The following is a 26,103-nucleotide window of genomic DNA, read 5'->3' as shown; positions in this document are numbered from 1 at the left end:
GCTCGCGCCGTGTGGACTTTGTGGTGGACAAACACCGTGCTCGTGTTTTTTCGGGGTTCTTCCGTTTCATCCCACTTTCTTCATTCCACCATTTCATTCATTTCTCATCATCACCGTCTCCTTTAGCCTAACCGGCATAACCATGGGACGTAAAACTTAAAAAAAAGGAAGAAGATTTACTTTCAGCGATATTTCACTAGCATCAACTCGACACTCCCAAAAGGGGTCGCGGTGGCTCAGTGATAGAGCATTCACCTCTGGTGCATGGGGTCGCGGTTTCAAACACTGCTCCCGCCAAGTGAACTTTGTGGTGGACAAACACCGTGTGCGTGGGTTTCCTCAGAGTTCTCCCGTTCTCTCCCACATTCATAATTCCACCATTTCATTCATTTCTCATAATCACCGTCTCCTTTAGCCTAGCCGGCATTATCGTGGGACGTAAAACTCAAAAATTTCATTTCGTTTTCATTTTTCGACACTCCAAAATCTGCAATGCTGAGACATCATCCTGATAACGACGCCAGTTTCATGATTCTATCTCAACTGCAAACATATTACCAAATTGGTTAGATATAAACTGATGAACGTTTTGTCATCATATGAGAAAATAAACCTGAAAATGCACCGTGCATAGTAATTTATGACAGATTTGTATAAATAGATTTTACTTTCTTTCTAATCAAATTAACTTATTTATGGCCTCAAAATGCTTTAAGGTTTTCAACATCATGCTTAAACTGCATGGAACTGACCCATGGCATTAAGTATGGTGCAAGAGTGTGTATTTATTTTGATTTCGTAAACATTTGCATGACATATGAAAATCTATCGATTGTGAGTTAACTATCTTTTGACTTTTGTAAAAGTGATTTGGTGCTAACTTTATAAAGGGATTTAAAAACTGTAGTGCATTCAAACTCACGTCAAGAAATTTCCTAACGCAAAGTTCTTATGTGTATTATTTTTTTCCATTAACGCTATTTGTTATGAAGCAAAGTTGGTCCATTTTAGATACGGATATATGAAACACGTGGAGTCAATAAAAATTATGTAAATTGAGAATATAATGTTTTCTTTAAATATCTATGACTCATCACCATCCTTTCGTCAAGGTTCTGATTTGATTTGATTTTCAATTGATTGATTTGATTTAATTTTGGGATCCGTACCACATGAGCTCTCGTTGGAAACCAAACCCGGGTCTCCCACGCCAAAGACGCGTACGCTAAACCGCTTAGCCACAAGGGAACCCTCCCTTTTATCAAGGGTCTCCTAATGATAAGGGATTATTTGGAGAGATTCTTTATCTTCAATAATCTAGATTTTACTCAAACTGTGTCATTCATCTTTCGGGTAGAAACTAACAGCGGGCAATACACATAACCTCATAAATGGCAATACATTTATTTAGTAGTTCGATGATTATATAAGAGAACATATGTGCTGCTCACATATCGTTAAGTTCCCCTTTCTGCTTTCCTCGTTCAGCACGCGTGCTTATTACTAAATTTCCGATGTGCTCCCTCTCTCTCTCTCTCTCCCATTGAAGGGAGCAGAGATTGGTTTGTGGCATTAATTTCATTCATCACGTTCAGAGTGCGGCACGTTATTCTTCAACTCTGCTCGTGCGTTGAATTTTTCTCCCTTGTATACTACAACTAACAACTAACTGTTTCGTCACACCTGATCAATGAGTGAACTTGAACGCTAGGCTTACTGATTGAGAAATTATAAAACTTTTGCAATATAGTTCGAATCAAATTTGTTCAGACTACTATCATACCATGTATAATATGTTCATTTTCAGCACAATCATAACCTTGCTGTGTAATGAAAACAACGCTAACCTTATCGCCTGCCTTTAGTTCGTTGACCTCAAATTACGTATGTCAGAGAGAAACAATTCTGGGACGCAAAACAGAGGTCGCATGCGTGAGCAATCTGATTGGTCCCCTACACCTGTTCTCTGAACACTTGTCTAAAGAAGCGTTGACCTCAAACTTTACAGGTAAGAAATAAACATTGTCACAGTGCTGCATGTACCGATTTTCACTGGACACCTGCCTCTTGAAGCTTGGATCTCAAACTACGTATGTCAAAGATAAATATTCCCCTGCAGAGCAGCACTAGCTGCCTGTCTCCGTGCTGCCAGAACACACGCTTATCGTTTTGGTTGGAGATGAATACTTAAAACGGACTAACTATACGTGATACTTAGTACGATGATGTGGACGAGGGCACTAGAGATTATAGAGCAGGTAGCTTATCAGTCCAGGGTTCTAGTCCATCCTATGAGATAAATGTATATTTATCATTCTTGTGTTGACTTAGACATATAATAAATTCACATCGCCTCCTTTAGTCTGAAAAACAACTGGAATTAATGAAACTCTAAACTTTCTTTTAATAGAAATTGAACATCCGTTTTCAGCAACAATATTATTTGAGGTGAAGCCCACAGTTTAAAAGTTTTCTTTCTTTCTTTCTTTTTTTTTTTTAATTGGAGGCAAGCACAGCGGGTACTACTTGGCTAGCGCAGCTGGGGCATTATACAACTCTGTACAAAGGATTACGTTTAATCTTGTACAGTGATTTCAATAAAACGCAGAGGAATGTCCTTATTGAAATCTAATAATATGATTAATAGAGTAACCCACATTATGCTTTATTTTTTGTTTAATTATGCTTTATATCTTTCCAAATTAGGCTTTATTATGATTTATTGTTAATTTGCAGGTTGTGATTGCAGGTTGTGATTGACTATACTCTTGAGACTCTAAATCGATTGTAGAAAACCGTTTGTCACTATGGTTATCGAAGAAGATGGAATCTATTCTTGTGACAAATGAACTTATTTCAGAAAACTACATCTCGATATCGCTTATCGTTTTAGCTCTACACTGAGAAAAATCCGTTCTCCGGACAGCGGTATATTGTACAAATATACGGTATCCTCTTGGTTACTACAGAAATCAGTACGGAACATACGTTATCCATATGCTACATAGGCACTGCCCTTAGATGTTACATCATGCCGTTGCAGGATGTCTGACATCTAACAGTTTTCCGTATATCACATACATATACTTATGTTACCTTCGTCGGCTATATGTTATATACGTCCATTTGTATGTGAGATCCTTACTGCCTACATTATTTCATATGGAAAGTACGTATAGATGGAACACTTATACAGAAAGTATTATAAAACATGCGTTTTCAGTTATACGTCTGTTGTGCGTTAAGTCCAAAAACTACAGGAATTACGCATGTAACCTACCTTTTTAAGTACGCCACCTACAATTTTTTTTCTCAGTGTATGAAAATCGGTATTGAAATCGGAAATAGTAATAAATTTGAACGACTTCCTGTTTTAGTAGAGTGTTCGTAATAGTCACGATTCGTTCCCTTGAAACGCTTAATCGTTTACAGAAGAACCACATTTCGGTGTCTGTTATCGTTTTCATTCTATGCCAACAAACGTTGACTTATCAAAACTACTTCCGGTTTGAATAGAAAGTTGATGCAGTAGATAGAATCTATTTTAGGGCGGTAAATCGATTGCAAAAAAAAAAAAACCCGCAAATCGATATCTCTTAGCGTTTTAAATTTGATATCTGCCAATAGATGGACAGGCGGACGGACAAAGCCCTTCTATAAAACTTCCGACATTTATGTACAGCATAGTTTGGAAATCTAAAAAGCGAGAGAATTTTGAATAAATTATTTTTATGACATAGTTTTCAAATATTTTTCAGTAGTTCTAACTTTCTTCAGGAAATCTGTCTTAGTGTGGTACAGTCATACTAATCTGTACATGTCATGTATTCAATTACTTCGTTCATCTGTACACTGGACACTTAACATTTAATCAGGCGTACTTATTATTATAGGCGTATTTATAAACGGCAAATAGGGGTCACGGTGGCTCAGTGGTAGAGCGCTTACCTCTGGTGTCTGGGGTCCCTGGCTCTATCCCCGGCCAAGTAAGTTTGTGGTGGACAAGATCGTGTCCTTGGGTTTTCTCGGAGTACTCTTGTTTCCTTCCACATCCTCATTCCACCAATTCGTCTCTAATCATTCAGTTGCCTTAATCATCTGTCTCCCTTAGCTTTAAAGGTCATAATCATGGAATGTTTAACTGAAAGATTTCATTTCATAAATGGCAAACGTTTCAGTGTGTCACGACAATTTCCAATAATAAACAGTCACGTTAATAGATGTCGCTACTTGTGTATCTCTTGTTTCCATGACGCTAATAGATGTCACCAGCGTACAGGCAATCTGATGATTTAATTTGAACTTAAAAATTTCATTGTTTCAATGTAATTTTTTCCAAACAGGACAAGGGTCGTAACCATATTTAGCTTTGAGCGTTTTTTTTTCTTTTAGTTTCACGTCCCATGATTATGCACCAAGGCTAAAGGAGATGGTGATGTTGATTTGGTGCTAGCGTCCCTTTCAGCAGGGAGGCTATACGAGACGTGGACCTAGTTATTAACGTGGAATTCGAACCACATGAACTCCCGCCGGGAATCGAACCCGGGTCTTCCACGCTAGGAGATGCTGATGATGAAGTGGATGATGGAATGAAGAAAGTGAAAGGAAGCGAGAGAGAAAATCCAAGCACGCGGTGTTTGTCCACCACAAAGTGCACTTGGCAAGACCTAGAATCGAAACAGTGTCTCGGCGCAGAAGAGGTGAGAAAACTACCACTGAGCCATCTACCACTAATGTTTATGTTGGTTGCTGGGAAAAGTAGTAGTAGTAATAATAATAATAATAATAATAATAATAATAATAATAATAATAATAATAATAATAATAATAATAATAATAATTTGAACTTTTAATTAAGCACAATCTTAGCTGATGATAAAAAATGTTGCAGTCAGAGAATCGGGTGTTAGCATTTTATTAATAATTAAACGAAGGAAGAAGAAAAAGTCTGAAAAACGGATGGTACGCGATAAAAATAAGTAACCTCGTAACCCTGTCTCTTGTAGGTCGAAAAAGGGCACTTTACATAGTAATAAATAATTTTCTTTCTTTGCTCAATTCAAGCGAGATTGTCATTCAATAACAGCAGAATTTATGAAGAAGTTTAGCCGTTGAATGATTTTTCCAAATTGTTGCAGGTAGTATTCTCACGTAAACAGTGCTTATCCAAGATAAAATAAATTTGCATCCAGTTTATGATTATCGTCCGGTAATGTAATTGTAAAATCTATTAAAGAAACACATGCGCATTGGTGTCTCCCACCCACCTTTGGAGCGTTCGCTTTCTTAATCGGATCCACATCTTCTGTAGAAGCTCCAGGAATTCTTTCTTTTATATATATATATATATCTCCGGTTGCGCCGTGGAATGAATATCATAATTTAGTTACTGACGAAGAAATATTCAGGAACATCTTGGCATTTGAATCGAGTCTGAACAGATCAACGTATAAATAACACAGACTGGGTATGATCACTACTCCCCTCTATCGGCAGCTTTGGATTCATCCAGGCAGCTGGCGATACTCGAGCAAGCAGGCAGGCCAGTTTGGCTGTGGGGGTGCCGCGAAAAAAGTGCCGAGGTTTATCATTGCTTAAACGCCTGCAGTGTTCCACAGGTAAGATTTTTTCTCCCCTTTCTTTGTTGATTAATAGGAAAAAAATGTTGAAAGTGGTACTTTGTGTGGATTCTTTCTATTCATGTGTTATTCCAAGATTCTAGGTTGATAGGCACTCTACGAAAATTTTCCTATTTCATTGACAATTAACTCCTGTGAGCAGCACTAAGGTGATAAGAAGAAATGATAGTAGCTAATATTTCTTTTTTAAGTGTGTTCCTAAGTCCTAAGGGCTACCAAACTGTTACTTTTTCGTTACTATATACTCCGTTTAGAGGCGTGGCATCGGAACTTACGTAATCCTCCTATAATCTTCTATGAGGAGAATACCGGTCGCTGTGTGGAGAAAATCTGGAATTTCGGCTCACAAACACTGAATTGGTAACACGCTCGCCTTTGTTATGCGTGATCCTGGGATCGATTTTAGAATGATAGCCTGATGGTTAATAGATCTATGGTGAATTATCTGACACGCAAATTAGGTTTGCGAATGTCATTTTTGATTTGATTTGAATTTAGCGTCCCTTACAGCAGTGAGGCTATATGAGCTATGGAACTACAACTTAACGTGAGATTCGAACCATATGAGCTCCAGTAGGGAACCGAACTTGGGACTCCCATGGGAATGCTATCATTCAATACATTCCTCCGCATCTTATTACAGAAACAGTGGTTTAGATAGGTTTAAAGTTAATTTGTAGAAATATAAAAGCATAATATTTGAATTCTGGTGAAATCTAATTGCAAGATATTCTCTTGTTTGAAGGTAACCTATATTTGTTTCCACTCATGTGTTTTCACATATTATATATGAATTCTAGGTAAGATTTAACATATTTTATTTAACAACTACTACCAACGTAAAATAAGTGATACCAAAACTATCTTTTTGAAGATTATCACATACAAAACAACATAAATCCTTAGCATGTCTTGGTGGTACGGCGGTCATCTCTGCTGCGTGGGATTCTAAGTTCGATGCTAGCTCGTGCTTAGTGGACTATGTGGTGGACAAACACCGTGTGTTGAGGATTTTTGGGATTCTTCCACTTTTTCATTCCACCATTTTATTCCTTATCATCATCATCTCCTTTAGCATCAGTGGGTAAGTGTGGGACGTTAAACTAAAATTTCATTTCAGTTCATGTGAGAATTTCCGATAGGAATATTGATCTTCAATATGCCCTCAGTTTCGGATTTTTTCGTAGAATTGGGAAAGTGTGTAAAGTTCATATTTCAATTGCTAGCTAGTTTCAGTTAAGAAAACCATTCCTGCGTTTCACTCCAGTTACATCAGACGGATGACGGAATAGTACCCTGCTAGAGACAATCACTACTTCTCTCTCTCTCTCTCTGTCTCTTGCATAACTGATAGTATAAGAATGTTTAGGGTTAAAGTCTTCTTAATACAATTGTTTATTGCATTTTTATCGCAATGTATTAAAGACAAAATTTATGGGCACATTGCATCTTTGATAAACAATCTCAAAATAGAAAATGGAGGCTTTTGAGTTAGAGTTTCAACCTGTTTACTTCAGTGGAAATACTCCGAAAAGTACTTTTATACGTAGAATTTTTCAGTATCTGAAGGTTGCAGTTTATTTGAATGTAAACTGTTTGTCTAAGAAACTGGGGAATTTGAGGGAATAGGAACCTTTGGGAAGGCCAAGGAGAAGGTGGAATATTAATATAGAGTAGGATCTTAGGGAGGCGGGCTAGGATTTTCATGACATGTGATATTTTTATCCTGGGATCTTTTTACATGTTTAACTAAATGTAAAACATTTATGATCGTTGTGAACACGAAAATGCATATTTTATTGCTCTTGTACCCAAGTGTATGTATATTGAACCATACTAAAGAGATATTTGGACCTTAAGAGATACAAAAGAGATTTTTGGACATATTTTAGCGAGTTTTACATATTCCTAAGAAATATATTTACCAATACTAGCACGCTCTCTTCCATTCTACTTACTACCGCGCAGTCTTTGGTGCACGGGGTTCCAATTACAATGATTCGAGTTTCACCTTTAAGCATAGGTGCACGTCTTACATAGCTTTGGTGCTGAAATCCAGAGTAAACTCCAATCCGTACAATGAGTATGCTTGCAACTGTGAGCTTGAGCTGCGAAATTGTTGAAAAATTACGACGCGTGCTTCAAAGAAATCCTGAACATTCAAGACTGTGCAGAATTTCTGACATGTTTTGTGACAGAGAAGCCGAATTTGGTAACAGTGAAGTAAAACTTGACGCAAGTACTTTAAATATGAGTCTGTAATAGCTTGTGGTGCAGAAAAAAGCTTCTCCAAATATAAGATCATTGCTAATGGCCATCGGGAGGCCCTTTAAGTTCGAGATTTTGAATATGCATGTCATCATCCAGTGCAACTCTTCTGAAAAGGGGAACATGATGGTTCAGTTGTAAAGTGCTCCTCTGTGGTACTAGGGGTCTCAGGTTTGATCTCAGGCCAGGCGAATTTTTAATGGACAACAAGTATCCGTGCAAGTTTGTAATGGACAACAAGTATCCGTGAATCTTCTCTGGGTACACCCGTTTCCTTCCACATCATCATTATACCAATACTAATAATCCACTTTCATTAACCATTTGCCTCCTTTAGCCTAAACGTAATATTATATTAAAAATTTCGTTTCGTTTCTACTGAAAAGGAAGATTAAGGTACCGTATAAATTTTTCACCTGTAACTATTAGCACAGTTTACTTTTCACACTAAAATAAACACTACTTTCGCTCATGTGTTCTCTTTACAGGGTCAAAATTAGGCAGTGATGGATGCTTCACGGCTTAAGGATATTTAAAACACCTTAATAAGACACCATTCAAATTTTGTCTTTACGAAGTTAGGAATGTATTGTGATTGATACTTCAGAGCTTAGCATTTTTTTATTAAGAGCAATATGATTTGTAAACTTTTAAATAAACTACAATTCTTAGGAATTTTGATTTAATATTTATTCTTATTTTGTAGTTCATCCAGTCATGTTTTGCCGGACACAAATTCCTGCACATTTTCATTTTTTTTTAATTCATAGAAATCCGAGCCCTAACAATAATAATATACAGTGAAGTCCCTTGACACAAAATAAAAACAAATGGAGAAATTATATTTCTGTTACGATGAATCTTGTTTTCTTAAGCAATAGAATTATCTAGTTTGAATCCAACATTCCTTTTGCTTAACAGGCAGAACAGAAAGCAAAATTCAGAGTTTGTTCCTCTATTCCAGGAATGAATTTTCGAAAGGGTTTAGACATTTAATAGTCTTTCTTGTTCATAACTAAATTTCCTTGGAGTTATTGCCTATCAAAGTTTATGGCTTGCCAGGTAATGTTAATTGACTGGCTCTTATCCACCATTATTTTCGGCTTTCTAACTCACAATTCGCTACCTCTTAAGTAACTTCCAAATTCATCCATGATGCTTAGGTAAGAGTGAAAATGTTGAGTCTCCAATGAGAAGACACGTGCTAACAATTCGAATTCTAGCATGCATGTTCATAAACTGATAACAAATTACGTTTCACAATTAGTAGAACAAGCAATAGTGTTTTACATCTACAATCCATCTTCACTTGCATAATCACTATCTGTCGCCATTGAAAGAGGAGAGGAGTTTAGAAGAAGTACAGTTGATCTTTTTATGTCTTGCCCTTTCTTTGGAAGTGAAAAATGTTAATTCTGAAGTGATAAGCGCCAGCAAAATCAGGCACCTATCCACACATTTCGTTCCTTTTCAGCACAGGTTACATGACACGTAGATCTGCAGTTCAAAGTATAATCCGAACTAGTGTAATGCATTCTAATTTCACACCTCTTCCATCAGGAATGAAGCCCGGACCATCTGCACCAAACCCACGTGCGTTAGCAACTAGACCACATGGAAGAGCTCCACACGTTACTTGTTCAATACTAATTCTAAGTAATACAATCAGACTTTGAATTTTTGATCTTGCGCGGGCTGGCTCTACCATATGTGCAACACGTACATTTACACGAGGCGGCAAAATCTGTCATAACTATATTATTCTCGAACAGTAACGAACTCAATTCTCGAACAGTAACGAACACCTGTTCCATTTAGTTAGTTATCACAGTTTTGATATGAAAACTAGTATTGTTTTTGTCAGAAACAAGTTCCTTATCATTGAAGGTGGAAACAAGTTCATTTTAATTTTTTTAACATTTTAGAAGAAAAGTGAAGAAATAAAGATGAAAGAGCTAGTTGCACCAGAACTGCAAACTCATTTATTGAAATTGAAGCTCAATGATGAATTCTGTAAAAAGGATTACGATTTTTTCTCTGCAGGTATGTTTGCTTTATCTTTCACTAACATAATAAATTATTATTATTAAAAAGAAACACAACAAGATTGTATTCGTTGTGTTTAGGCCTCTCTGGGTACGAGTGCACTTTCCCTCCTATACGTTGTTCATGATGGGGTAGCATATTTAAAATTGTTGCTTTTAAGGTTTGTTCTTTGTGCAGATAGGGGGGTCGGCAAACGATGCCATTGCAAGGGGATCTTACGTTTCAAAGATGATCTCTCTACCACTGAGCTACTGCGCTTTCTGTTAAGAGAATTGAAACACTGACGATTACCACGAGAAGGAGAGAAATAACTCAAGGGAAAAAGTATTAAGCCTCCAAGTTGAAACTAATTGAATGACAAATATTGCAAATGTTCTAATTCTGGAGTAACTAGCTTTTTAAAACTATCCTTATATACAACGTGTTTCAAAACAACACCGACAACGTTTGGGAGGTGATTCCTGAAACCAAGATAAGACAACAAGTATAGACCGACCTGGATGTACAAATGCTTCCTTTCGGAGTTATAGGCTGCCGAAAACATGAAAAACATGAAAAGGTCCATATCTCCAAAACTGGGATCTACCGCAGTTGGGTCAAGACTTCACTTAGGAACTAGCATGTGATCTATCCAAATATCTGAGTTTCAGAATTCTGTGGTAGTTCCACAACAATTTTTATAGAGGTAGTTGGTGAGTATTTCAGATTATATGCCCGTAACCAAATTGTCTCTACAAAAATTGTTCCAGAAGTACCGCAGGATTCTAAAACATGTATTTTTGGATAGCGTACGTATTAGCTCCTAAGTGAAGTCTTGACCCGACTACGGCAGGTCCCATTGTTTTGGAGCTATGGAGGTTTAAAGTTCATTTTTTCATGTTTTCGGCAGTCTATAACTCCGAAAGCAAACATTTGTGCACCCAGGTTGTTCTATACTTTTTATCTTATCTTGGTGTCAGGAATCACCTCCCAAATATTGTCGGTGTTGTTTTGAAACAACCTAAAAATAAATATTTATGGCGTACGAAACATTTCTTAAATGAAATTCCTTTGAAAAATGCAAAGTTCTGCATCCAAGTTTTGAACCCATGATTATTTATTCATTTTGCATTTATCTCCGATAGACTTAGTTTCTAAGGTTTGATCTCGGATTCTGCAATAGCATAGCCAACATTTTGTGTTAGAAGCTTAAATGAATTCAACTATATATAATAACGGAAAATTAATCTATTTTTAATTGAGCTATGAATCACACCAAATTGTAGTTAATAAATTAAAATATTTATTTAGGAAACTTTATCAAAATCCTCAATAAATAAATACTCTTTCTATACTTTTCTGGTTTAGAAATATTCTTATATTAGAGATATTTATAGGAAAATTAATGAAAAACATAAGAAATCATCTTCTTCAAACAGATATGAAGAATAGGAAATCAACTGAATTGGATAAACCAATTGAATGTGTAACTTGGGGACAGGGGATAGGGAAAAAGCACTAAAATGTTTCGTGTTGTTTACACGACGATATCGTTATTTACAGACAGCGATGATTTCTTTTAAAAAGAATAAAGGGCAAAAATATGAGATGAATACTGAACAATTAGTATATCATACCCACCGAAAATATTGAAGGGGATAATATATACTAAAACTTAAAAAAGAAATACAAGAGATACAATTTGTGTAATATTTGAAATGTTTATCAAACAAATGAAACAAACCGTATGCAGTTCTTTTTTTATTTTAAAACAAATGCTTTTGATTAAATCAACTGGTATATTTAAGCAGGAGTGCTAAGGAAGTTTAGGATGCACTGGAGAGATCAGAGATTCACAGAGGACGCGTATACAGGGTTTCTCAAAAGTATCTTCTTATACGGTAACTCTTTTATTATCAGAGTTACAATAAAATGTAAGAGGGGGAGCCGTCTCCAAACATGATGTTTTCAATGTAAAGTGAAGGATTATTTTTTAAAATCGGACAAGCCGTTTGGGCTGTACACTGATTACCCACCCAATGTTAAATGAAAATGCAACGTTGCCATTTACCTGGACACACAGCATAAGTGAATGAAGTTAATGTTTGAAATGAGGGCCGGCCATCAACACGTTAGCGTAGAAGAACGTAACTTCATTTACTTATGTTGTGGGTCCAGGTAAATGGCAAACTTGCATTTTTATTTAACTTTGGGCACATAAAGATTGTACAGTCCAAACGGCTCGTCCGATTTTAAAAATTCCTTTACTTTAGATTGAAAACTATATTTGGAGACGGTTTCCCCTCTTACGTTTTGTTGTAACTCTGATAATAACAGAGTTACTTTATGTCAGGGGACTTTTGAGACACTCTGTATATGAATCAACATAGAAGTGCTCGAATACGGAATGACATAACAGAGAGAAGCACATAAGTGGTAAAATAATCTGTTGTATTCACTTTGTAGGGAATAAGGCTCTTACTGCGGAACTAAAACAAAAATTAACAAAATCTTCCAAGAAATTTGAGGAAGAATTCTGAAGGATATACTACGAAAATAAATGTTAAAACAAAGAAAAAAACTGTTGTGATTGCAATTAATAGAACTGTGTCAATTATAGAAGTTAGAGGCAGAAAGTAGAACATAAACTTAGTTTTGTGTACGCAATGGTGTTATCATTGAGGATCTGAAATGTGAATGGGAAATAAGAAAACAGGAAAGGAATGGTCAAAGAGGCATTTTGGAAAAGGAAAAACATATGTTTGTACCCTTAAATAGAGTTATAAGAGAGACTGATGAAATGTCTAATGTGAGTATAGAAATGTAAGATCTTTAATTTTAAATAAGGGAAGCGTATTTTAGCGTTTTCGAGAATTCTGTTTCCAAGGGGAGAAAAACGTTAGATCATTTCTATAATATCTTAATTTCCGTGTCTTTATTGAGAAAGTGCCCAGTGTAAGGATTCATTTTAGTTGAAAATTTGAAATTCGGTATTTAAACTCTTAAATACAAATAATGAGGCATGTGTTTGTGTATTTCGGAAGATTTCGCTCCTTACAGAGGAAAAGGTGGTCATTACTATAATATGCAAAATTCTCGTTCTTTATTCAGACATTGCACAATATGAGGATATGCTGAAGTTGGGGATGTGAAAATTGGCATTTAAACTCTTAACTCAAATAATTAAATGTGTATTTCAGCATCTGTGAAAATTCCACTTTTTAAGAGAGTAAGAGGAACAATTTCTATAATATTAAGATTTCCCATTATTTATTTAGAAAACACTCAATGTAAGGATTCGCTGAAGTTCGAAGTGTAAAATCTTAATCTTAACTATATATAAAACTACATGAGCCGACATAAATTATTGAGCACTTCCTCTGCCGTGTCGTGACAAAACGCTGTAACTTTGGCGGAGCAGTTTTGCGAAAATGAGCCGTAAAGTTTTCATCCGAAAATGTGATCTGTATCGTGTAGAACCAGTGTATCTTGACTTTGGAAACACGTGGTTACAGGTAATGTTATGTAAATGCATGTTGTGTGATTAAATTTGGTAAAAAAAAATTAATTGGTTGACCATTATTGCCTAGTTACACTGGTTCTACACGATACAGATAACATTTTCGGATGAAACTTTACAGCTCTTTTTCGCAAAACTGCTGCGCCAAAGTTACAGCGTTTTGTCACGACACGGCAGTCCTGTAGGGCTACAATGATTAAATTTGGCATGACTGTAGCTTTCCGGAACTAACCGACAGGAAAATTGCCAAAAATGAATATTTTTAATTTTTAAGGGGTCTAAAGATGGGATGAAAAATTTCACCATGTTATTTAAATGGGCCTTTAGGACTTATAATATCATGTTTTAGGTACTTAGAATTGGAATAAAAACTTGAAATTCGGTGTGCGTGTACGCTTTCATTAGCGTTACCTAAGTGAATCATCAGAAATATAAATTTCAAACCGTAGAGTGGTTCTATGGGGAACTGAAAAATCTTTCCCATGTTATTTATATGCACTGAGAGAAACAAATGTAGGTGGCGTACTTAAAAAAATAGGTTACGCGCGTAATTCCTGTAGTTTTTGGACTTATCGTACAGCAGACGTATAAATGAAAACGCATGTTTTATAATACTTTCTGTATAAGTGTTCCATCTATACATACTTTCCGTATGAAAGAACATAGGCGATTAGGATCTCACATACAAATGGACGTATATAACATATAGCTGAGGAATGTAACATAAGTATATGCATGTGATATACGGAAAACTGTTAGATGTCAGACATCCTGCAACGGCATGATGTAACACCTAAGGGCAGTGCCTATGTAGCATACGGATAACGTATGCTCCGTACTGATTTCTATAGTAAGCAAGAGGATATTTGTACAATATAGCGCTGTCCGGAGAACGGATTTTTCTCTGTGTGGGAAGTCTTCTACATCCCAAAATGTTTAGGCTCTTCCGGCAGGATTAGAATGGTGAAATTTGGTATTATTGTAGCCTTCTAGGACTAACCGACAAGAAAATTGCCAAAAGTGAATATTTTTAATTTTTAGGGGTCTAAAGGGGAATGAAAAATTTCCCATGCTATTTAAATGGGCGTTTTCTTGGGATATCTTATCTTTTATATAGTTAAAGTAGGAAAAGAAACGAAAGAATTGTGGGATCAAGTGATGCGAGGCCGTAGTCCGATCAAAGACAGTGGGGGCGAAGCCCCCGGATAGGCAGATTCAGGAAATATGAAGAGAAAGTTCACAAAATTCACTGTTGATGCAAAGGCCGATAGATAAGAAATGCGAGGACGTAGGCCGAGCAAGCTAAGGGATCTGGGGGCGGAGCCCCCAGCTAGCCAAAGGCTAGTTCCTTATATAAACCCTAAGTTTAAAATAAGAGAAACACGTATTTTAGCGTTTCCGAAACTCTGAAACTCTCCTGGAAGGAGAAGGGGGAGTACTACGTATACTGTACTAAAGAAGGTAAAGCAAATTATGTTTTACCCAGAATAGAGTACTACATTAAGCCCTGAAGTTGTGGAAATGAAATTCATTAGGTTATTAGGTTATTTTTCGACATAGTCTAAATATTGGTTGAGGCATTTGTCGTATCGTAGAATGAGTTTCAAGATTCCCTTTTGGTAAAAATCCCATCTTTGCCTTTTCAGCCACGTTGTAGAGAAGTGTCTCACCTTCTCGTCTGCAGCAAAACAACAGCCTTCTAGGTGCTCCTTCAAGTGCGGGAACAGGTGAAAGTCCCTTGGAGCAAAGCCCAGGCTGTAGGGACATTGGTCGATGATGTTCCAGAGAAACTTCTTCAATACGTGGTGGTCTCCTGGGCTCTTCGTCGGTGACGTTTTCTCTTACAGCCGCCAACTTTCGACAAGATTTTGTGACATGCTGACAAGACAACCGTCTCTCCGTAAACCTCCACCAATAGCCGGTGAATTTCAGCCACGGTTACATGTTTCGTCCACAGAAATCGATTAACTGAGCACACTTCTTCGCGAGATCAGTTTTCCAAACGAGTCACCGTTTGTGTTTACCTACAACTAGCAAGTGGCAGGCGGCTGAAACTCTGCACAGCTGCCAAGTTCGTGTACTAAAATTAACGCACATTCCTTGCTCCTCTATAGCAGACGAAGTTCCAGAAATATAGATCTTGTAAGCTTAGTTTCTGATCCTTCCTCGTATAAACTTAATTTAAAATAAGGAAATCACTTATTTAACCGTTTCCGAACATTTCGCTCCTGTAAGGGGAAGGGATGTAATGTGTACGATTATGTGGAAGAGTGAGTGATTCACGTAAAATGCAGGCGATATTAATATATTTCGGAACGTGAGATTTGGACAGAAAACTCCTTTTCTTACGACAGCGATGAGTACGATTGTTTTTTGTAAAGCATATATGCTAAGAGAGGAAAAGGGGATTTAAATTATTTTCCCAGAATAGAGTACCACATAAATACACGGAGTTAGGGAGATAAAACTCAACACATAAACTCCTCATAAGAGGATACGTGACCCTGCATTTGTAAGAATTCCTGTTTAAAGAGGAAAGGAACATTTTCCATTATTTTTTCCTCCGCATTAAAAGCGTTGTTGCCTGTTGTTTGTGATCGCATCTCAGGAAAATAGATGAGAATTTTGAAATTAGTTTTTGTAACATACTTACAAGGGAGGAGATATAGTTGGCCCATGTCTATAGTGATCAAACTCGATGGTAGATAGATCTTGACCCCAAACACTATAATCTCTTTATTTTTTTCAACTTTTGCATAGGACCGAAGTTATAGCTTATATTTAAATTTTGAGTATTTTGGTTTTTGTACCCTTATAAGGAGATAAGGGGTCGTTACTATATATCAGTAAATAGTACTCAATAATTGCTTTGATACCCCATATGACCGTATAGCGCTCACGACATAGGCGTAAAACAACGAAATGTCTGAAATTTGGATCCTACATATCTCGTGCCCTTGCGAATCTGTTTAAGAGCTACTAGAATTGTCTAACTACTGATGATTTTTGGTCAGCCTGGGATCAATGGTTCTTAAGGCACATAATTTCAAAGGCATTACCTGCTACTAGGTTTTTATGACCTAACTACTGACCCTCTCGACCTATATCTATGAACTACAGCTTACTCTACTCAGATCAACGTTTTGCATAGTTAGATATATGTATCATTCGTCGCTTTCAATACAAAAGGGTGTAACTTACATTTTTTCGGATTTTGACATTTTCAGCTCTTCAGTAAAAACAAAACTGATTTTTATAAAAATTGGTAACCTGTTTCTAGAAAAACCGAAATCCTAAAAACCGACATTTCGGTATTCTCCAAAACCGGTTTAGTTTTTGACCAAAATCGGTTTCGGTTTTCTCCTAAAATCGGTTCTATTTTTCACTGAAACGGGCTTCGGTCTTCTCCAGAACCGGTTTCGGTTTTCACCGAAACTGGTTTCGGTGAAAACTTTTGAAAGACTCATACATCTATTTCTGTGGAAACAGATTCGGTTTCCGGAGAACAACGAAGCACTATTCTGGTCAGAAATAGAACAAATTTTGGAAAAAAAAACGGAGCCTGTTTTGAAGAAAAACCGAAACCGGATCCGGTCAAAAACCGAACCGGTTTTGAAGAAAACCGATAACCGGTTTCGGTGAAAACCGAACCGCACCAACAGCGTTTGGTTATGATTCCTGACACCAAGATAAGACAAAGAGTGTAGACCAACCTGGGTGCATAAATGTTTCCTTTCGGAGTTATAGGCTGCTGGAGACATTAAAAAATGAACTTTAAAGGTCCATAGCTTGTAACCTATGGGACTTACCGTAGTTGAGTCAAGACGGTAATATCCAAGTATGTGCTCTATCCAAATATCCAAGTTTCACAATCCTGCAGTACTTCCGCAACAATTTTTATGGCAGGAATTGCTGAGTACTTTAAACTATATCCCCGTAGCCAAACTCCCCCTATAAAAATTGCTGCGTGAATACCATAAGATTTTAAACATGTATTTTCGCATAGCGCACAATGTTAGTTCCTGAGTAAAGTCTTGACCAGACTACGGTAGGTCTCATAGTTTTGGAGCTATGAACCTTTAAAGTTTATTTTTTTATGTTTTCGGCAGCCTATAACTCCGAAACGAAACATTTGTACACCCAGGTTGTTCTATACTTTTTATCTTATCTTAGTGTCAGGAATCACCTCCCAAACATTGTCTATGTTGTTTTGAAGCACCCTGTATATGAACTCGAACGATTAAATGCAGATATGCTGAGAAGTTACTAGTTGAGAAATACGAGGCAGAATAAGGTTTTTTGTTTTCACGAAAATAATGAATGTATTTTCTTCTCCCTTGTTTGCAATTTTCACACCCAAATATGAAATGTAAAACTGTACCAAAACTAACTGATACTTCCTTCTTTCACATCGTCACTGTCACGCATTTCCTAGTTACTAGTGATTGAATGACCACTCTCTTCCAATTGATGTTTCACTTACGTCGTTTTCAATTTCTTGTTTTTTTATTTCCTCCTCCAAATGTCCTCAAGTTTTTGAGCATTCTCCTTCGTATTTAGTTCTTGTCCTGGCGTTTTCAAATAAATCGCCATGTACTCACTCCGACAGACATTTATACGGTACTGTGTATCTTACGTTAGTAAAAGTGTCCGGGTCCCTTGCCGGTATATTTGATAGAAAACTAACCTTTACTCAGCTCATTGATGCAATAACAAATAGTGCATATGGAAACCTATGTTTAATTTATAGGATAGGACAGGATTTCTACAAAGTATCAATATTTATAAGGTTATATTTTTCGTATGTGAGGTCAAAATCAGAATACTGTTGTTCTGTTTAGACACCAAATGTCACTAAATACTCTGATACAATAGAAAATATATAGTTTAAATTTTTAAAAATGCTTGAATACAAGAAAACCGGTTTTTATTCAAAATATGTCCCCTATGAAGACTTAGAAACGAATTTTCGTTTTCAAACACTAGAGAAAAGGAAATGGGTTTTTGATTTGTTGTTCTTATGCAAATTATTAAACGGTAAAATTAATTGTTCACAATTAGTTTCAGAAGTATTATTACGTGTCCCAAGAGGTAAGATTAGAACAGCAGACACTGGGACATTCTGTTGTAGAAAAGCAAAAACTAACATATTACATAAGTGTTCTCTGTGGAGAATGTGTGCTATGAAATGATTAGATATCATGTAGTAGATATATTTAGTATGTCCGAAAACAAATTTTAAAAAATTGTCAGGCAGTAACTTCTGCATAATTAAACGACGTATAATTATGGATGTATAATAGTGTATGTTAGATAATTATGTACACGACACTATAACTGGGCATTAAGCCTGCTATGTTATCCTTATACAATAAATAAATGAATAAGTGAAATTTCGTTTCCATTTAAAAATGAGCTAGCCGCGAAAGGCAATGCCTACTATAGGGCCAGTAGCACCTGTTTTGTAGTTCTCAGAGTTCTATGTATAAAATACAAAATTTATAAAAAAAACAATATATTGAGAAAAAGCAGAGTATTTATTTCTGTTCTATTTATATAATGATAGTTCGCACCAAAGTATGAGGGTAAACTAGAAAGCAGCGTTATCTATTGGCCATCTTTACATTTGGAGAAGAACGTATAACGTCACCATAGTTTATCTTATCCAGCCCAGTGCTGGTTAAGCAAAATATGAAATCTCAAATGTTTCAAAGCTAATATAACTATCTTCCTTGTTTGTATTGAAATTTTATCTCAATATTTAAGTATCGGATTTCAAAAGTTTTTTTTTTTGTTTTTGTTTTTTTTTAAATCAATAAACTTCTATAATATTAAATTTATTTTTATATGAAAAATCAATTTTTGTTTGCAATGTTTCTTCAACATTTATAGATTATAAACACTGAAATTATTATAATACTATTGCAGAATCATTTCAGCATGACGTCTTACTCTTTTTTTATCGCTTTAGGTATATATTTAATACAATATATAAACTTGCAAATGAACAAATTCTAAATGTTAGATTACATGTGCTGAAACAAAAGAAAAGTATGGGTAGACACTCAGTAGTAATAGTGGGAGTTTTTAATGAGTAATAGTAATTTCAAAACACTGTATTAATTCAAAAGCAGCCATATTATATATATATATATATATATATATATATATATATATATATATATATATATATATATATATATATATATATATATTCTACGCCAAATATCTAATAAGAAATGTACCCTACATCAATATGAACTTTTATTTCATATATCTGATAAGTGTAATTACATACTTGATCGTAAATATGAGAGAGGAATCAGTAATTAAATTTCAATGTTCAAAAGATACTAGAAAAGTTTTGCAATACGACGTAACCATGTGTCGCAGGAGTCTGATCTTTGGTGCATGCTGAGACATGTTCATACTTGCATAGTAACCTCTGCGCCAAGTCGATGGACTGAGTTATTCATTAGCGCTGATAGTCTAAAGTGCTTGCTCAGACTCAGACCAAGACAGAACAAAATTTGGGTCTTTAATGATGAAGATACGCCTGTAGCTGTCGATTAATAAAGAATAAAATGATGGCTGTATTTTACAAATCGAGTGGAATTGTGATGCGTGTTATTTTGAACATACAAAAGATAGCCACAGCTGAGTGGCACGATAAACAGTGACTGCCTAAAGTAGTCGAATATATGAGTAACCTACGACCAAATTCAAGAATGGACACCTAGTTCCTCCATCATGATAATGCTCCAGCTCCCGTCGCGAAAGCCTGCACTGAATATTTGGCCACTACAGAACTAATACTTATTGAGCACCCTCCTTACAGTCCAGACCTTGCTCTCTGCAACTTTGCACTGCTCTCGTATATGAAGCTGAAAGGATGCTGTTTTTCAGTGATGAGGATCTTTTGAGGGCTTGGGACAACGGATGTGTCTTACTCCCTAGTGAGACTTGGCAGATTTGTTTTAACGATTGGTTTCGGAGGATGGAGAGATATATTGAATGTGGTGGAAATTATTTTGAAGTAAGTAAATAAATAATACTGTATTGCAAAACTTTTCCAGTACCCTTTGTATAACATTTGACGGTGGCATGTCAGGAAGACTCCGTGATATTGGACATAACTAACATCGTCTTCTAGCATCACGTTGTACCTTTATGGGAAGATTTTTTTCTTAATGCTTACAACAATTCTTCCATATTTCAGAATCTGACTTTCCCCATTTATACTAAGTTAACAAATTAAACAATGTGGAGCAGTATTCAGCTGTTGAGCACCGAACCGTAATGACCAATAATGAGGAAAAAGATTCGAGAAAATGAGATCATCCATTAGAAAACCTGAACATTTATACTGTTCACCTCACTGTGTTAGTATGACTTTCTTTTTATTCTGGTCACGTAGACTTCAGTCTAAAATAGGATAAACGCCTTTCTCTGCTACATGTAGCCCTTCTATTTTCACGAAGTCAAAATATACATTTTGTTTCGAACATAAAATATTAGAAAATAAATTATTTTTTAAAAAGAAAACTTTTCCTACTATAATATGAAATAACATCACATTAAGTCAAGTTTAGAACTGTATCTCATAATTTAAATTCATTTTTCTGATAGTGAATATCTTGTATTCATTATGTGACTCGTAAACACACACAATCCGTGAAGCATTGAACGAAGATTTGAAGCGCCGATTCTAGTTATGTAATGTACGCTTCTCAGTAGAACTACCACTTGAAAACAAGAACAAAATCGATCAGAAGATGCTTAACTTTCTAGATGGCCTTGAAGTAGAAAAAAAGTGTCTTCTTTCACTTCCTTCTCGACTCTTCTACGAATATCCAATATTCAGATTTCTTCCAAGTTTCCGATAAATTGCAAATTGTCCTAAGTTCTAAATTCACTAAGAAAATGAAAAAAAAATGTATCACTGAGAATTGCAGTGAAGACAACATTAATTGTACAACTACGTGTAGTATCTAAATATTATGTTCCAAAAAATGTTATATAGATTATACATACCTAGGTATTAGTTTTCTATAAAGTTATTGTTTTTATTTTAACGTTTAATATGTATTAAAGGCTTGCAAATACTTATTATATAATTAAATAAATCTAAACTATAATACATTTTGAAAGCAGTAGAAAGTTAGTTCGGAACTATATTTTGTCATTATTCGAAGTTTCTTTATAGGCACAAAATAATTAACCAATCACCAGTGCTTTTTCATTAAAGTTCATGTTTGGCATATGAAGTGGGTAGATTAGGTTGAAATTGTAAAGACGCTTCGGGTAGTGATTCGTTGTACGAATTGGAACTAGAATACTTGTTAATAGTTTAATCAATAGCCTGACTTTTTACGTCAAAACTGCATTCGGTCTTAATTTGAAATTCGTTATTTCATGATTGCTAAAACAGTTTGAAGGAAGACACAATGCTGAAAGCTACATGCTCTATTCCGTGGTCTATATACTGTCAAATGAACTGTAAGCCACAAGACAAAGTTCACGAATACCATAACTACAATCATATCGGAAACGAATGAATAATTAGAAACAAGAACTTTAGAAATGATCCAAAAATGCATCAAAAGATTGCGATTTTGGCCAATAACTAGTTTTTGGATCAGGGACCAGAACTTTTTGAACGGTCCTTAAATCGAGCTTTCGTATTTTTTGCTGAATAAGCACATCATACTGAGTTAAGTGATAGTTTGGGTTTGGCTGCACGATATGTACTTCTCCAGATATAAGATGTACAAAAAAATGTTTGATTGAAATATATTGTGTCTTTTAATTCAAAAATCTCTAAATCTTCAAGGTTACTTAAATAATGCAATTCAACATAAATACGAGCTTAATCAGGAACAACAAGTATCCACAAAATTATTCCATTTTATTCATAGTTTTTTTCGCACAACAGAAACTAATCTATTTCAAAATTAACACTATATGTGGCGATTTTCTTGAAGATTTACAAATAAGAATGAACGGGTCACTGTACATCCAAGAAAGTATGAGAATTCTTCAACCAATAAACTGTCCCTTTTATTCCTGCTGGTGTAAGAAAGAAAGAGAACCATGGAAAATAATAATTTGAAATTTGAGGTTTCTGTATGATAATCTAAGGACGTAAGTTGCAGAATAGCGCAGGATAAACAAGCATTCAGTAGGAAAATCGGACTGCCAACATCAAGAAATGTGATGTTGGACGTTCGAAAAAGATTTATTAAGACTGTGGTAAGGAGCGTGACACTCGACGGAAATATGTAAACTGGAATATCTGAGATATCTAAACTGGAAGCATTTCAAATGTAGTGTTGGCGCAGAATATTGTGCATATCATGGACCGAAAGGAAGAGGAATGAAAACGTACTAAAGGAAGCTAATGAAGAACGACATATCATGAAGATAATAGGAAAAAAGAAGCAGCATGATTGGCCGTCTTATGCAACACTTCAATTTGATCACCGTGTCGATAGAGGGAAAGGCAGAAGGAAAACTAGGAAGAGGAAAACCAAGGATAGAATATCTAGATGATGTTACGAGGAAGAGACCTTATCAAAGTATAAAACAGCTCTCCCAAGAAAGGGAAAAGTTTTAAAATTTCCATGTTGCCAACAAACCTATTGTTGAGGAGAGGAAGAAGACGTTGTGATAATCTAATTAATTCAGAAAGTTTTTTTTTTTTTTTTTTTTTTTGTAAAAATTGAAACGAATTTTTATTTGGAGGTTATTCAATAATAACGATAAAATGCAGCGTATTTAAGTTTTTTTCGACCATTTTAAATTAAGGATATATTTTTGGACACACATTCCAATAAATGTTTGTTTGTGATACATTTCATTGGAAGACAAAGAAATATTCGAAGAACTGGATTTTTTTGGAATGAGATGGCACCTATCACAGAGGCCTAGCTTTACAAAATGCCCAGTTTGATTAAAATACGTTTATTTCGTGTTTACTGACATATTTTTCACCTCCACAATTTGTTATGAAGCCGTAAGTAAGTAATCTAGTTAAGAAGTCTAGTGTTAAATTTGCGCAGTTTCTACTAAGCAAAGTAGGTGAGGATAATATCCATGTCACATCCAATGCGACTCTCACCTTAATACAGGACGTCATTCAATTAAGATCATGAGGTATGCGTGTGTGTGTAGCACACACCGTGGCATCATTTGTCTTCCTTGGGGAAGTTTTATATTATAAACATTTTTTTTTGTAAGGGCGGATCCCTCTATGAAATTGTAAATGTGAAAATATCATTGCTACTATAATAACGTGACCAAATTTTCAACTTACTACAAAGCTTAAATACAGTATACAATCCGAAATGTCCCTACAAAGATGATTGAAGTTGTTTGCAGAGAAAATTACAACTATAAACAGAGTGATGGTTGAACGGTTTTAGGGATTGGGGTAACGATCTCAAGACTAGTTTGTCATTAGTTATATGTGTTACTTAAATAAACAGAGTGATGGGTGAATGGTTTTAGGCACCAGGTTGACGATCTCGTGACCAATTTGTCCTTGGATATATATGTGTTAAAGTCAAGATAAGTAATGTATATGAAAATATTTTCATGTAAAAGCCTACTAGCATTATTACTATTCGTTTGAGTTTCCTGTTGCTCTTTGTAATTCTTGATCTCTCAATTGCAGCCTATAGGCTAAATTTTATGATTTGAAATTGTTTACAAAATAAAATTGTTTACAAAATTAGAAAATAAGCACACTTTTACCTAACAGCATTCGTACCAGAAACTGGCACATCCTGTGTTGTCCAGTTGCCAGTCGGCCTTGATGTATCGACCTTTATAGTTCAATGTTTTCTTTTACTGCCAACCGATATTATAATCAACTGATATATATTTGAGTATAGAAATCGAAATATGGGACAAAACGGGCACAAAATTGAGCCGATAGAACGTACCATCCTTACTATTATAATCGTGCAAGATCGGTCAATGCATCTCAAACAGTCTCCGCCTAGTTAGGTCAAGAAGTAAAGGAGATTTATTTAATTCATTAATGCTAAAAGGATGAGAGCACTATTTCTCAAGGACATATGCAGTTAATCATAGCCATATCCTTTGAAAACCATAACTCTTATCAACATGCAAAGTTGGTTTAATATAGCTCAAATGATTTGTTCTAATTTCGCCACGAACAAACCGAAGTTCATATTCTGCTAATGAAAGATTTTTAGCATTTTTTTTTTCTCAAGACGATGGTCAATGTCTTAATGTTACTTGCCATTATTTCCATCACAGTTTGGACAATATATCTAGAACAGTTCTTGTTTAGATTGATGAAGAAGCAACGTCTATTTATTAATACTTATGAAACACTTTTTCTCAAACACATTATGAATCAGCATTGTCCTGTTTTAAAACTATCCACTGAAGAATCATAATTAATATGAATGTCAGTTTCTCAATCATTCCACCTCGAAGCGTCTTGAATTCATGACAGTTTCGTTTCTTGGATAAAGCTCGCAGAACAGCAAACTAAACTCAAAAAATAGTCATTTTGGTCATTCTCATTTTTCTCTCAATGTTTCTGAGCTTCACCTGGACTTTGCCAATTTTTCCCTAATATATAAGAAAGTGATAAGAGTGAAGCCACATAACAAAGCTTTGCAACAAATAGCCCTCTTGGCAATGTCTTCTATCACACTTTCCTAGCATACAACATTGAAACATATTACTTAATGTGTATTGTAAGTGAAACATGTTTTATTTTTGAAACGCAAGGAGAAAAAAGTTAACGAATTTAGGTATCAAATGTTATGCTTTATACAGTACTGATCAAAACTTTTTGAACATACGGGATTTTTGTATGCATCTACTGTGATCGTATTATTTTAACTCGAGAACTTTGCCGCTATATATCAGAGAACTCCTGTCTTTAGCATAACGTTTGATGACAGTTAAATCGAGGTTTGAAAGATACTGTAGATGATATATCAAATTATGATTCTTCAATTGAAACAAACATAAAAAAAATGATTAGACATTGCATAGTATAAAACAAGAGTGTGGAAGGTAAGGCAATATAGTTTTGCTGAAAAGTGTAGACATAGAGGAGTCAATGCAGTGATAAAAATTTGAAAGAAAAAATAGTTTTCCAAATTTTGCCATTCTTTATACCTTATTGATATGCAAACCTTTAAACCGGCAAAACTACCATACTTTGAAACGTGTTTACGATGGTTTCGTATGCTCCATTGTTGGTCGTTGAAATAGTAACGAGAGCATTACAGATACGCTTCCACTAAACGACAATTAAGCAGAAAAGGATGTGTATTGACCGTCGTAAACATTTTTCAAAAAATTGAATTTTTGGCTTTTTAAATGCTAGAATATCTACAAGATATAGATCTGCAAAATTTGGAAAACTGCTTTTTCTTTCAAACTTTTGTCACTACATGAAATTGTGGTTTTCGCTTATATTCAATATGAATGACCAAAACGAATGGAACGAAAGTAGACGAAGAGATTTTTAAAAAGGTATATACTACCCGCGGTAATACGCGGGAGTATACGTTAGTTTCTTTCTTTTTTAAAAAATATGTTAATTATATTTCAATTTGATACAGCCAGTATCATGAAATGTAGTTCACTTGCTTTAAGCAT

At 35.3% G+C, this 26,103-nt stretch overlaps 1 protein-coding gene across 7 annotated transcripts in view; it reads left to right on the top strand.

The window, feature by feature from the left end:
* Positions 1–26,103, top strand: part of PMCA (plasma membrane calcium-transporting ATPase 3) — a 765,800-nt gene that overhangs the window by 365,541 nt on the left and 374,156 nt on the right. Inside the window, exon 1 of one of the 7 annotated variants that reach the window (XR_014131783.1) lies at positions 5,412–5,618. The exons of the other annotated variants lie outside the window; for them this stretch is intronic. The gene's annotated coding sequence lies outside the window, so the exon portion shown is untranslated. Of the gene's footprint in view, positions 1–5,411; positions 5,619–26,103 lie in introns of those variants that run through there. 7 annotated transcript variants of the gene reach the window in all.

Source organism: Thermobia domestica, chromosome 6, assembly GCF_964235325.1.
Source record: "Thermobia domestica chromosome 6, izTheDome1.hap1.1, whole genome shotgun sequence".
Classification (NCBI taxonomy): domain Eukaryota; kingdom Metazoa; phylum Arthropoda; class Insecta; order Zygentoma; family Lepismatidae; genus Thermobia; species Thermobia domestica.
The sequence above is the reverse complement of the archived record's forward strand: the minus strand, read 5'-3'. Positions and strand labels throughout refer to the sequence as shown.